Source organism: Ursus americanus, chromosome 2 (genome assembly GCF_024610735.1).
Source record: "Ursus americanus isolate L20-20 chromosome 2, mUrsAme1.1.p, whole genome shotgun sequence".
Taxonomy (NCBI): Eukaryota; Metazoa; Chordata; class Mammalia; order Carnivora; family Ursidae; genus Ursus; species Ursus americanus.
In genome coordinates, this window is record NC_142128.1 from 90,513,369 (window position 1) to 90,528,401 (window position 15,033).

The 15,033-nt window shown below is 35.7% G+C and overlaps 1 protein-coding gene and 1 non-coding gene across 5 annotated transcripts in view; both read left to right on the forward strand.

The window, feature by feature from the left end:
- Positions 1 to 15,033, forward strand: part of COP1 (COP1 E3 ubiquitin ligase) — a 241,315-nt gene that overhangs the window by 205,004 nt on the left and 21,278 nt on the right. The gene's annotated exons all lie outside the window — the stretch shown is intronic.
- On the forward strand, positions 14,368 to 14,508 carry LOC123801470 (small Cajal body-specific RNA 3). Its single transcript, XR_006782239.1, has one exon.

Here is a 15,033-nt window from a genome sequence, read left to right on the forward strand (position 1 = left end):
CAGTGAGGTGAGAAGAGGGAGATGAGGTGTGTATATTTTCATGTAGCACACTCTTGGAAATCTGATTTCTAGGTATAAATGTTGGTTCTGTTGCTAGGTATGACACCTTTGGAAAATTCCTTATCCTTTCTGAGTCCACTTCCTCATTTTTGAAGTGGGTTAATACGAATATTTAATACCTGAAAGTGTTGTTAGGAAGCAAATGACATTATGCATATGAAACACTTACGCATGGTAGTTTTCAGTAAATGGTAGTTACTACTAGTAACAAATTAATGTGTAAAAGTTGGAAAATTAATATTTGAGCATTTATCCTGTCCTCCTGTCTTGCTCATATTCTGTGTAAGTTCTGCACATCTATTCCAGATATATTTCTAGGTAGAAGGAACAGCATGTGCAAAAGCTTAAGAATATGAAAGAGCCCTGTATGTTTGGATCCTGCTAGGATGTAACAGGACTAGTGGAAGATGAAATGGGAAGTGGTAGGTTAAGTAGAGTGAGTTTTTTCATTTAAGGATCATTCTGGACTATGTTAAGAACCTTGAGCCTTATCTGTGCAACTATATAAAGGACTTCAAGAAAAGTGATTGACTTCAACTTTTGATTTGTGGTTTTAGTTTAATTAACATCAACAACCAAAAGATGTGCTAGGCAAGAATACAAAGGCACTGAGTATAGGGTTTTACTTTGGTCCAAGAATTTGGGAAATAGATTTGAAGTTAGATTTACAGTATCTACTGTTTTATTAGAGGGATGAAGACTCTAGGCTTATAGCAGTTACTTAGCTTTTTTTATTTAGGTAAGTCACCTAACATCTGAGTTTCATTTCCCTCTTTAATTTGAAGGGGTTGTGTATCAGATTTCCGTTGCCCAGTGGCCATATGTAAAACCAACTTATATGCTTATAGTAAGACCCTATTGTTTACATGTAGGTCCACTAATAAACCGAACCTTGTTTTATCCCATATAACAAACTCATGAAAACGTTGTCTGAGAAACTCCCTGGTTTGCATTATTTCTCTCTTGATTCAGCTTCTGAACTCACTTACAAATAGAATAACTGCCTCCAATTCTAGGATGTGTATTAGCTGTAAGGAAAGAACCCTTTTGCCAGTTAGGCATAACTTCTCTCAGAAGAGAAACTTCATTGATGTTGAAAACATGGGGAAACAAGTTTTGTAAAGGCAGTTTTCTAAGAAAAATGGAATTTTCTTAAGAATTTTCTAAAGCTATTTTAGAAATCCTTATTGAGCAAATTGTAACACCTTTCAAGGACTACACTTCTTAAAAAAGATTTTATTTATTTATTTATTTATTTATTTATTTATTTATTTATTTATTTATTTATTTATGAGAGAAAGAGGGAGAGAGTGGGGGGAGGGACAGAGGGATAGGAGAGAAAGAGAAATCTCTGAGCAGACTCCGCATCCAGCATGGAACCCAGCATAGGGCTTGATCTCACAACCCTGAGATCATGACCTGAGCTGAAACCAAGCGTTGGATGCTTAACCGACTGAGCCACCCAGGCATCCCTTAAGGACTGTACTTCTAAAATATGAATATTTCACATATAACAGTGGCAAGAAAAGAAATAATTCATTTTTGAAAATCTCCCTAAAATTTGAACTTCTTTTGTTAACTTATTCATTTTTTTAAAAAGATTTATTCATTTTAGAAAGAGAGAGCACACACACACAGGCATGGGGAGGGGCACAGGGAGAGAATCCCAGGCAGACTTTCCATTGAGTGCAGGGCCCCACCCACGGTTCGATCCCGTGAGATCACGACCCAAGCTGAAAACAAGAGCTGGACAACTAACTGACCGAGCTACCCAGGCTCCTCTTTGTTCCCATATTCTTTACTAATTCACTCTTAATGTGATGTTTCTGATAATGTAATTACTACATTATGTTTTGCATTAATTTTGGCAACTTAACATTGTCAGTAAGTGTTCAGACAGACTCCTATTGTCACAGGTTAATAGAAAGTTACTGTATTTGAATTTTTATTGCATCTTAATAACATCTGCTCGTATGTTCCTCTAATAAAAGCTTCTGTTCTCATTACTTAATATTTTAAGGGATTATTATGAGATGGGAAAAATAACAGACCAATGCTTTTTTCCCCTTTCTGACATTGCTCTGAAGTTTTGATTGTGCTAATTAATCTGTGTGTAAAATGAAAGCATCGGTCAGTAGCATCCTCATATTTCTAACTATGTAGCTATAGTCTTGCATGTTTGCATTAGTTAGCTCTGTTTACATTGAAATACTAACAGAAATAGAATGGATGGTAGTTCTAACACTTCAGACGAGTACTTAGTTGATGTGATTAACTAGTTTTCCAGGATTGAATCCTTTTTTTAAAGCTCCTTGTTAAATCAAATATGTGTCTTAGTTAGATTAGTAATTACCATAGTTTACTCTTAATGGTTCTTTGGGGCTCTTTGATTTGTCTACTACAAAGTTCTTAATTTGGAATTCATGGAACCTACCCCTCAAGGTTTTTTAGATGTTCTTTGACCCACTAAAAGCATATGAAAAAGTTTGTCATGTCCATGTGGTTATTTTACTAGAGAGTTTATTACTTTTAATAGATTCCTAAAGGGGATCAAAATATTAATGATTAAAAATTAGTGCTATAAACTGTATTCTGGCAGGTTGACTTGATAGGACTATGAATTAAATTGTACTAGCAATACCAGTTACTAAAAATTATAAATGTTAATTTTCTGCTCTTTCAGTTTTACATTAATTCTTATATAACTTGACAGATTTAAAGATTTTTTATTTATTTATTTTTGTGAGAGGGAAGAAAGGAGAGAGAGAAAGAGAGAGGGAGCATGAGTGGGGGGAGGGGCAGAGGGAGAAGCAGACTCCCCGCTGAGCAGGGAGCTGGATGTGGGACTCAGTCCCAGGACCCTGGGATCATGACCTGAGCCGAAGGCAGACACTTAACGACTGAGCCACCCAGGCATCCTAGCCTGGCAGATGTAAAAGAAAAAATCACAGAATTAGTGTACAGAAGCTCTTTATTTTAATCCCTTCACTTTTCCTCTACTTCTTCCAGTCTAGCGTCACATTGTCTATTATTTTAAGAGAGTGAGAAACCTTAACCAAATCACTTTGCCTCTGTTTGCTTTCTAATCTTTTAAGAAAGGAAGCGGCACCAGATTTACTGCCTCACAGGGCTGTCGTAAAGCTCAAATGAGATTTTTGACTGTGAATAAGCATTTTAACCGACATCATGTGACACTCACCCAAAGTACATCTGTCATATGAAGAACAGACTAATTGTATGAAGAATTCTACATTAATTTGTTAATACATGTTTGGAAAAAAATGTCACAGAACTAGAACAAATAATGCTAAAATTTGTATGGAACCACAAAAGACCCTGAATAGCCAAAGCTGTCTTGAGAAGCAAGAACAAAGCTGGAGGTATCACAATCCCAGATTTCAAGATAAAATATAAAAATATAGTAATCAAAACAGTGTGGCACTGGCACAAAAATAGACACATAGATCAATGAAACAGAATAGAGGGCCAAGAAATAAACCCACGATTATATGGCCAATTAATCTATGACGAAGGAGGCAAAAGTATACAGTGAGAAAAAGATGGACTCTTCAACAAATGGCATTTGGACAGCTGCATGCAAAAGAATGAAACTGACCACTTTCTTATACCATACACAAAAATAAACTTAAAATGGATTAAAGACCTACATGTGAGACCTGAAACCAAAAAACTCCTAGAAGAAGGCATAGGGAATAATTTCTTTGACATCAGCCGTAGAAACATTTTTCTATGGCAAGGGAAACAAAAGCCAACATAAACTATTGGGACTGCATCAAACTAAAAAGTTTTTGCACAGAGAAGGAAACCATCAATAAAATGACAAGGCAACCTACTGAATGGGAGAAGGTATTTGCCAATGATATATCTCATAAGGGGTTAATAGCCAAAATATATAAAGAACTTCTACAATTCAACACCCTGAAAATAAATAATCTGATTTAAAAATAGACGAAGGACCTGAATAGACATTTTTCCAAAGAAGACATACAGATGGTCAATAGACACATGAAGAAATGCTCAGCATCACTCATCATTATGGAAATGCAAATCAAAACCACAATGAGATATCACTTTTCACCTGTCAGAATGGCTAGAACCAAAAAGACAAGAAATAACAAGTGTTTGTGGAGGAAAGGAACCTTTGTGCACTGTTAGTGGGAATGTCAATTGGTGCAGCCACTGTGGAAAACAGTATGGAGGTTTCTCAAAAAATTGAAAATAGAATTACTGTACAATCCAGTAATTCCACTACTGTTTACTCAAAGAAAACAAAAACACTAATTCAGAAAGTTACGTACATTCCTGTGTTTTTACTGTGGCATTATTTGTAATAGCCAGGATATGGAAGCAACCCAAGTATCCATCAATAGATGAATGAGTAAAAAAGATATAATATATACACATGATGAAATATTACTCGGCCATCAAAAAGGATGAAGTCTCACCTTTTGCAGCAACATGGATGGACCTAGAGGGTATAATGCTAAGTGGAATAAGTCAGAAAGACAAATACTATGATTCCACCTGTGGAATTTAAGAAACAAAACAAGCAAAGATCAAAAGAGAAACAGAAAAACAGACTCTTAAATACAGAGAACAAACTGGTAGTTGTCAGAGGTGAAGTGTGTAGGGGGATAGGTGAAATAGATAAAGGGGATTAAGAATATGTATATTGTGATGAGCACTAGATAATGTACAGAATTATTGAATCATATTGTACATTTGAAACTAATATAACACTGTATGTTAACTATACTTCAGTTAATTTTTTTTTAAATCTCATTTTCTATTTTAACAAAAAACACATAAGAAAGAAAAAATAACTCCATAAAAATTGCTAATAATCTGCACATAATCTCACAAGTAAAGAGGAGGAACAGGTCAATAAGTGTATAAAAACCTTTTTCCCATCTAAGAATATATTAAATCTGTTTATTAAAAGAAGTTTCAATTGGGCTTATGTATCTCAGCCAGCTTATTAAAGGTATGTTTTATGGGGTATGCCAAGAGTTACTTATATAACTTTGAATAAATGTAAAACATGTTTTACTTTTTCATGTTTTACTTTTAACATGAACTTTATAGGAAGAATTGTTTAGAGTGAAGTATTCCTAATTTGAAATAAAAAGACTGCATCCATAATGTGTTTACTCTTTCTCACAGTTTGTTGATAATCAGTATGCCTGGTGGTAGGTCCTGAAAGTATTTATAGGGAATATAAAAAAGGAATGTGAAATAGAATTTTCATGTTACATGGGTAAAAAATAACAAAAAAGATGTTATCTATTTAATTACAAATTTTCTTATAAGTTTAATTATAATTTTCTATATTTCTGTTTTTATAAATGAAAAATTTATTGTAAATAATTATCTTACTAACTGTTCTGCATTATCACCTGGGCATTTTGATGTATTAATCTTGAAAACAGAAGACTCTTACTTGGGAAACTTAGCGAGTCAGTTGTTAAGAAAATAGAGTAATTATACATTCTGCATGAGTAGTTACACATGTTAATTTTCAATAAGATTCTTTTTGTCATTTTTTTAGTGTGCAAGGTTCAGTTTCCAAAACAGTAGGAAAACATAATTTCATTTTACTGTTTGTTAATTGGGTGTTTTTACCTCATAGTGTAGGCTATATATAAAAATTTAAAAAATCTTTACCCTTTTAAAATTTGGAAGACATGTTTATTATATAGATTATAAGTTAAGGACCAGCATATATTCTTTTGGTATCTAGTATTTTCTTCCTCATATATTCTAACATGATTCAAATGTAGTATCTCAGATAATAATAAGATGAATTTTTCTCATTTGTGTAAGTATATCTCATTTCTGACCTGAGACCTCTAGATTTTTCCCATCAAAGATATGTCTTGAATAGATTATTCCACCTGACAAGGAATTCTAGGCAAAGGTTTTGTGTTTGCTCTCTTTTTAAATATTGTGGGTGGCAAATTTAATTGAGTAAATTGATTACAATTTGAATTTGAGATCCTCGAAGTAAGAGGTTATTAATTTGCCCTGCTAGTTCTTTTTCCCCACTTTATCGCTGTTCAAAATATATATTATATTTTGTGTTGAAGTTTTATCTTGAGCAACAGTCATACTTTGTAAAATAACTGACTCACCAATATAAATTTAAACTCACATTTTTAGGGAAGTAGAACTGATTTATTTTTTCCTCCAGACGTGCATGATTATACATACATGTACACGTTCATAATCTTTTCAAAAACCATACAAATCCATTCATTAAAAGGAGTAGTGTTCACCATTGCCAAAGCACATAATGTCTTACCATATAACTTTATTTCCTCTTCCGTTCTTTCTCTCTTTGAAAGTGTTTTTGAAATATTCTGGAACATCAACACGTTAGTAAAAAGAGTAATAGGTAATTGCTATTCACTCTAGCCTTGTTGTGACTTCCAGAGAAAAAACGTCAGCAGCTGTACAGAAGGAAGTTTTAATGGTCATTAGCCTAGCATTTGAAATAAAATGTTAATGAACAAAGGGTATGTAATAACTTTTTTTTTAATGCCTTCCCCTGTCTATTTACCACCTGTTTCCACCACTTCTGCAAAAGTACATCCAAAAGGAACATGTACTTAATACTTAAACTGCTCCTTTAATTTTTAATTTTCATCCAGGTAACAATATTTTAAAATTTTCCTTGATATTTTCTGTTTGGCCTTTGAGTTATTTGGAATGTATTGTTTAATATTCAAATTTGGTTTCTAGTTTAATTTTGTTGTGGTCTGAGGAATATATGGCTTCTACTTTTGGGGGTTTAAAATTAGTTTCGTGGTTTCAAATATGTTCCGTGTGCATTTGACAAGAATCTTTATTCTGTTTTTGTTAGGTAGACTGTTCTATAAATGTTAATTAATTAGGTCAACTTAGTTGATAGTGTTTTGCAATTTTTGTATAATCTTGCTAATTTTCTGTCTAGTTGTTCTATCAGTTATAGAGAGTGGGAATTTTGAAATCTCCAGGTATAAATTCTTCAGTTTTCTATTCCTCCTTTCAATTCTGTCGGGTTTTGATTTATATAATTTTGTATTGTGTTTCATATATAATTATTATAGCTCTGTGATGTGTATTGACTCTTATCATTATGAAATTTTCCTTTTTGTCTATTGTCATATTTTGGGTCATAAGGTCTATTTTGTCTGATATTAATACAGCCATTCTAGCTTTCTTTTGGTTACAGCTTCTTTGGTAGATCATCTTAGTACGTTTCAGTTTCAGTCTATTTATGTCTGAATGTAAGGTGTAGATGGCATATAGTTGAATGTTCTTTTGTTATTCAGTCTTACAATCTCTACTTTTTGATTGGGTGTTTAAATTATTTACTTTTAATGTAAGTATTGATCTGGTTTGATTTACAGAGAGTCCCAACATCTGTGACATACCTGAATCTAGTTTAATGATTGTCTCCTCGGATTGTTTTTCCCTGAATGCCTTATAATTTTTGGTTAAAAGCCATACATGTTGTATGGGATAGTAGATACTCGAAGAAAATATTTTTTATGCTATGTATGAGCATGCTTTTCATTCAGCCACACTTTCATTGTGGGGGTTCTGTTAATGTAGTCATGATTTAGGTTGTTTTGAAGTTTGTTCTTGCTATGATTACCCTCATTGGACCATATTCTAGTAATACTTTGTGTTTAGAGTCTTGGCTGCTTTGCCAGAGGATTTTTCTCAGTGTGTTCTCTGCTGATTTTTCGGTCTGTCCTTTGCACTGCTTCCCAGAACAAATCTATCCCTTGTAGCAATCCTTGCTATATTCCTTGTTTATGTAGTGGGGTTATTATGAGAGGAGGGATGTTCTTTGAAGTTTTGATTAATCCTCATTCCAAGTCTCGTCCTGTGAACCTAAGTCTTGGGGGTGTGGACTTAACAATCATTTCTGCCCATCTTCCAAATGAAATGCTGGACCTAGCATATGTCCCTGCCCTTCCCCCAGGAGTAAAACATTTTTTTCCTGTTCTTCTCCCTCAACTGCAGTCAGTTTCTACTAGTGCCCTCAGACTGTAAGCCCCTCCACCCCCCACCCCCAGCCCTTTCCTCTACAGACCAATCCTTTTGTTCTTTAGAGGACATAGTAGGTCTGCATCTGCATGGTTTTAGGAAATGGTTGCTGTTCCCTTCCTCCAGCCAGTAGCACATGAGAAGTTTTCTGAAGATTCTCTCCATTCTTCCCTGGTGGGGATCATGGAGGAAAAGTTTGGAAGAGCATGCTACTCTCCCACCCCCAGTGTTTGTAGTTGCAGGGACCTCACACTTCCATGCTAGCCACCTTGTAGCATTTTATTAAACATTAACTTAAAATTCCTACTGGCTTATCCCGCTATTTCTGTTTCAGGTAAGCAGAAATACTCTGGCATTCTCTCTCCTGCAGGTACCAGTTTCTTCTGGTTTTTAGATTGTTCTGCCTGTGACACAGTTCTTTAACAGGTTCAAGAAATGTCATTAATTAGCAGTTGTTCAGCTTTTTTTCTTATCATAGGGGCTTTGCTCTTTCCAGTTTTCTCCATGTCTAAGCTGAACTCTCTGGTTTTTAGTACTTGTATTGCTTCTGCAGATAGAAGGAGTTTTTAACCATGACTTTAAATTATCTTAGACTTACTTCCTGCTACTTAATTTGTGTATTGTCAGCATATTTCAGAACTCTATTAATAGTAATATGTTTTTTTATTCCTTTTTTTTTTTAAGATCTATTTATTTATTTATTTGACAGAGAGACAGCCAGTGAGAGAGGGAAGACAGGCAAGGGGAGTGGGAGAGGAAGAAGCAGGCTCCCAGCAGAGGAGCCTGATGTGGGGCTCGATCCCAGGACTCTGGGATCACACCCTGAGCCGAAGGTAGACGCTTAATGACTGAGCCACCCAGGTGCCCCTAGGTTTTTTATTTCTTACATTTTAGGGATAATTATCTTTTGCAAAATATGGTTTATAATGTATGTTCATCTGTAACCCACCCCTTCCCTGCCATACCACATGTAATCATTTAGTTTGTAGTAGCAACGAAATCATCTATTTGAAATTTGTTTGCTAATGAAAGTCTCAAGACCTACTTAGCCAGGGACAAGAATTTTTAAAGTGTGAGGAAAATATTTATAGTATCTAGAAGTTATAATGTAACATCTTAATCCATTAGGATTTTTAATTATTGAATCTCAAATAAGGAAATTTTTTTAAAGTTTGCCAGACTTTTTATATGTAACTGACAGTTGTGAAGACACATTTATGCCAATTTGGTATTCTACTTATGAACCAAGGGGATTTCTATAGAAATTCAGACTATATAGACTATTGCTATGATTTATTACAACATGGAAAATATTGGATTAATTTTTTTTTATTTTATTAAATACAATCCTATTCTTTGGTATTCTTTTTTTAAGATTTTATTTATTTATTTGAGAGAGAGTGAGAGCACAAGCAGGGGGAGGGACAGAGAGAGAGGGACAAGCAGACTCCCCACTGAGCAGGGAACCCGATGCAGGATTCGATCCCAGGACCCTGAGATCATGACCTGAGCCGAAGGCAGACGCTTAACCAACTGAGCCACCCAGGTGCCCCTATTCTTAGGTATTCTCTAAATTTAAAATTGAATCTATTCAAGTACAAAGTTTTGACCATTAAAGAATGGAATCTTAAGAGATGTAAAAACAAGTTTGGTATGTGTCTAAGCACAAATCTGATCTCATTTTCCTTTCACTCTTGAATCCAGCCTCGGTTTGTCCCCTGCTACTCTGCCACTTACCCCTACTAGTTCAGGCCTTCATCATCCCCGGCCATCACCTAGTAGTCGCAGGCTAATTTACCTGTGCTGTTCAGAATGCTCCCTCACGTCCTAATGGTTACAGAATAAATCTAAGCTTCTTTGTGTGACATTTAGCACCCTCCATTTAACACCTGCTTCTTTAGCATGATCACCTACCACGTGCATAGGCACATTGTACACTCCAGCAACACTGAACTGATTGAAGACCCTCAAATACCACATGGTAATTTATTTGTTTGTTTATTTACCCTTGTGCCTTTGACCTTGCTGCTCACTGTGCCCAGATACCCTTTTCTGTACTTCTGTGTGTTACATATTGTAATGTCTTTAGACAGGAAGTCCTGTAAGTACAGTGCTGAGTTTTGTAGCCACAGAAGTAGTAGAGTGTTCATTGGATAGATGACTACCATTAGATTCCTTACATTTTGCCCAGTGTAGAAATGAATTATATCACATTTCTAATGGGGTATCCTTCAAACTTCTCAAATACTTCTGGTGACCAGGAATTCTTGCTTCACAAGGAAGTCCATTATATTTTTCTGTAACTCCCAAGTCTTACAAAGTTGTCCCATAAGAATAGCTCCTACTTCTTCCCATCACCTCATAAACAGTAAATATTTAAAAATGTGTAATGTTTAAGAACTTATAACTCCACATGCAGTAAAAGCATCTGAATTTTCATTGTGTTAACTCACTCTTTACGTCAGTCTTACTTGAATCCTTTCCGGGCATATAGTATCAGTTAAAAATAGAGGTGAAGAGTTCAAACTGCATTCTGTGAAGTTGTGCTGATGTGGTGTATTTTCCTTTGTTATGCTAGTTTAAAATACCAAAATGGGAGCATGAAAGAAAAGAGAATAGGACGTTTACTTCCTAGTACATGTAAACCACACTAGTATAGGTAATAACCTAGTTCTCAGTTTCTCATTTTATTGTATTTATTTTAAATTCTCATAGATTTCCATTTGTGAGGTTAAATTTTCTACTAAATTTTTGTGAGGCACTTTTGTATTTCAAATTCCAATACTGAATATAATATCATTTTTAACTAAATAAACTTACAGATTATGTAAAAGTATTAAAATAAGCTTTACATATGTATAATCATTTTCACTGAACTCAAAAGCCTCATTAGGTTAAAAACTCTTGTTCTGTTCATCTTGGTCTTGTCTTGGCCCTGCATGGGATCAGGAAAATAGGCACTCAGTAATTTTGTGTTTTTAAATTAAGAAGTAAATCTTTCCACTTCCCTCTCACCAACCCCTTGACCAACAGCAGAAAAATGTAGACTTTTCCTTTCTCTGAATTCAACATTTATAGACCGTTTCCAGTGTCTATATTAGTGTTTTTTCAAAATACGGTCTTACTGGTGATCTACTTCAGAATTATTAATTTCCTGGGATTTGTATTAAAAATGCAAGTTTCTAAACCTCAGATTTATTAAGTTAAAGTTTCAAAGAAGGTGAGACCCAGGAACCTCTGTGGTGGTGATGGTGTTTCTTTATGGAATGCACAATTCTCTTCTTTCTTTTTATTAAATAGTCTAAAATTACATGGGAGAAACAAAGATCCCATCCCCAACATATCTGGTCTTGATCCCACCTGTGGAAATTTGTAGAGATCCAATAATGTATCCATTGGGGATGGGGGAAAACAAGTGTTTCCAGCAGTGGCCACCACAGACCTGTTCTTCATTTCACAGGAGTAATTAGATGATATTATCTCAGACCCTTCCAAGAGCCGCATTAGGAGTCTCTCTAAGTCCCCGTGGAAATTGTTTACTTTGGAAGGTGTTGTAAAGACCAACTCCAGGGACGACATTGGTTAATAGGCTGTGATTCTTTCTGATCTCCTCAACAGCACAAATAAAAGCTAGAACATTCTTGTAGTGCTTGTAGTAAATCAGGATCTTAAAGCTGGAGTCAAAGATCTGTCACCCAAAAGGTAGCATGTCCTGATGTTTAATCAGCCAAATTTGACCAAACGTTTACTAATTTATTATAAAGGAATACAACTCAGGGAAAGCCAAATGGAAAAGATGCACAGGGAAAAGTCCTGCTGCTGCTGGTGCTGGTGGTGCTGGTGGTGGTGGCAGCGGCAGAGCATAGAGCTTTCACGCCTCTCTGGGCAAGCCATCTTCCTATCACTTGGATGTGTTCACCAACCTGGAAGCTCCAGAGTCTTCATTTTTAACACACTGCTCATGGATTCATAAGTAATAAAGTACTATAAAGTATCCGTTGTTGAGCTTTTTTTTTCTTTTTATATTTGCTTTATAAGTATTTGCTGAATTAACAGATTTCATCTAACTAAATTTTCAAAGACTCTAAATGGCCACAAAAAGAAGTGAGGTCTGTTAAAAGATTTTGTCTGTCTATCTATCTATCTATCTATCTATCTATCTATCTATCTATCTATTTATTTGAGAGAGAGAGAGAGAGAGAGAGCACATGTGCATGTGAATGGGGGGAGCAGAGAGGGAGAAGGAGAGACTCAAGCAGACTCCGTGCTTAGCGCAGAGCCCTACACAGAGCTCTGTCTTTCAACACCAAGATCATGCATGACCTGAGCCAAAATCAAGAGTCTGATGCTTGACTGACCGAGTCACCCAGACGCCCCACTGTGAGGTCTGTTTAAATCAGCTATTGAGCTCAAGAATTTATTCTGTACAATGAAAGAAATTTATTAATGAAATGCCATTCCTTTGATTTTTGTGTTCAACTTTTGACATATTAACATCCTTATTTTCTTTTGGCTGTATCTTCTTCCAAGTCATTACATTTAAAAATTTCTGTATTGCCTGTCCTTCCTCTCCCACTTACTTAAATCCTCTCATCCTTTCTCAGCTCAGTCCGTACTTTTTTGTTCCTCTGTCCTGGTTCCTGGTTTTTAACAGTTACTGATGCACCTGTAGAATGCATTTTACCAGCTGCCATTCAAGGGTACTTTTCTCTAATTGTACTTCATTTAGTGTTGCCCCTGTTACATTCCTTGCTTTTACTTTGAGAGCAAAAAAATACCACCACCAATAGCTGCCGATCTACTAAGTTTTCTAGGCAAGAGTTAAGATAAAATTTAAGTGTACTTAACCTAGGGAGCCTACTTTATGTTTGTAATCAATTTTATAAGATCATGAATATGGTGACTATGATATACTAGGACAGTCATACTTCAGAGAGCTACCTTTTCTTTTTTAAGATTTTATTTATTTATTTATTTATTTATTTATTTATTTATTTATTTGAGAAAGAGCATGAGCTGGGGAGGGAAAGGGAGAAGCAGGACTCCCCACTGAGCAAAGAGCGCGACATGGGGCTTGACCCCAGGACCTGAGCCGAAGGCAGACGCTTAGCCAACTGTGCCACCCAGGTGCCCCCCAGCTGCCTTTTAATTGTAAATAAATTTAGGTTGACGCGTCTGGGTGGTGCATCTGGTTAAGCGTCCGACTTTTGGTTTTGGCTTATGTCATGATCTCAGGGTCATGAGATTGAGCCAGGCATCAGGCTCCACGATCAGCGTGGAGTCTGCTTATGTTTCTTTCTCCCTTTCCCTCTACCCCTTGCTGCTCTCTCTTTCTAAAAGAAATAAATCTTAAAAAAAAAAAATTTAGGTTATAGTATTTTATTGAGAATAATTGCCACATATTTGTTTGGTGCCTATTATATGCTGGTTCTTTTTTTGGTTAGATACTTTACTGTTTCCTTTGAGTCTTCATAAAAATTCCATGAAGTACCTAAAATGATGTGCTTTATAGTTGAAGAAATTGAGTTTCCAAGAAGGTGAAGCCAGTACTATGACAGAACGAAAATACAGTCCAGGTTCACATGTCTTAAATTCATTGCTGTTTCTTCTGTATTACATGGTATCCTTAAAGTAGTACAGAACTCTTGAAACAGTTTTGCCAGAGTATTCTGGAGGAATTGTGCAAGTAGTGCCCTTAGAAATGCACAGTTCCATGGTTGGAGGCCCTCCGCAGTATTGATTGGTAGTATGGAGTAATTGTTTTCTGTCAGATATCTGATTGCAAGCACATTATTCTCAAGCTTTATTCAGGAGAGCATTCAGGGTCCGGAGGTGTTGATATGTGAGGGAAGTTGTGGGTGTCTAGAGATAATATTTGAGTTGTTATGTGGCAAGGAAAATTAACTTGATTTGGGCTGGGAAATGAGAAGGGAGAAGAGTTTGGAAAGCATTGGTAATGAAGGAAAGGTGGTAGCTGTATGTGATTTTTTGTGTTTGTATCTCAGTCCTCCTTCCCTTGTACATGTTCTTGACAACCTTCATTCCCAGAGTAAAGATGACTTTAACTTTATATGCTGCGTGTTTTTTTTTAATGGTTCTTTTTCTATTATCTGTCTGAATCCTGTTTTTTTCCCCTATAGTTTATTTGAATGCATTAAAGTGTATTTAAATGAGAATCCGATGCAGTTGGGAAGTTGGTATGGAAAAGACTGGATAACTGAAGTCTTCTTAATAGTGAAGCACACCAAAAATGGAACCTGCAGGAACCAACCGTGTGGACAAATGGAAAAATGCCTTTTGTCTACAAATTGCAGTGATCCTACATAAACATGGAGGTCTCTGTCTGGCTTAGGACAGTTGGCTAAGTCTGATCGTTCCCCTCCATACAACCTTATAACCAGCATTCCAAGTACTGCTTTCTGCGCTATTTTGTTTTACTGTCTTGGCCAGTAAGTGTACTGGATTTTTAATAGACAACCAAGTGAGGTTACTTCTGCATCCATCTTAATTGGGTTATAGATATTTTATGGTTTTAAAAATAGGTATTGTTTGTTTGATTAAGGAACCTACAGCCAGGGCGTGGACTGAATATAGGAATACTATTTTTCTGAGAGGCCATTGGCTTAACTAATCAGGGTTATCAGTAGAGGTCAATCAATATTTTAGCTATGAAGAAGCTAATCAGAGGTAGCTTCCATGACGTTTTTCTCATTAGGAATTGATTTGTCATTAAGAAAGTGATTTTTTCCAAATAGTTTATGTTTTTAAGTCTATAACAAATTTTAGGAATGACCATCACCAGGGAAAAGCTAGCTACTAAGTATTAACTTCTTCGCACTAAATTTGACATCTTAGTTTTTTCAGTGTGTGTGTTCTCAGCAGGGGACAGTGGTTGGGTAGTGGGGAAGGGGGCTG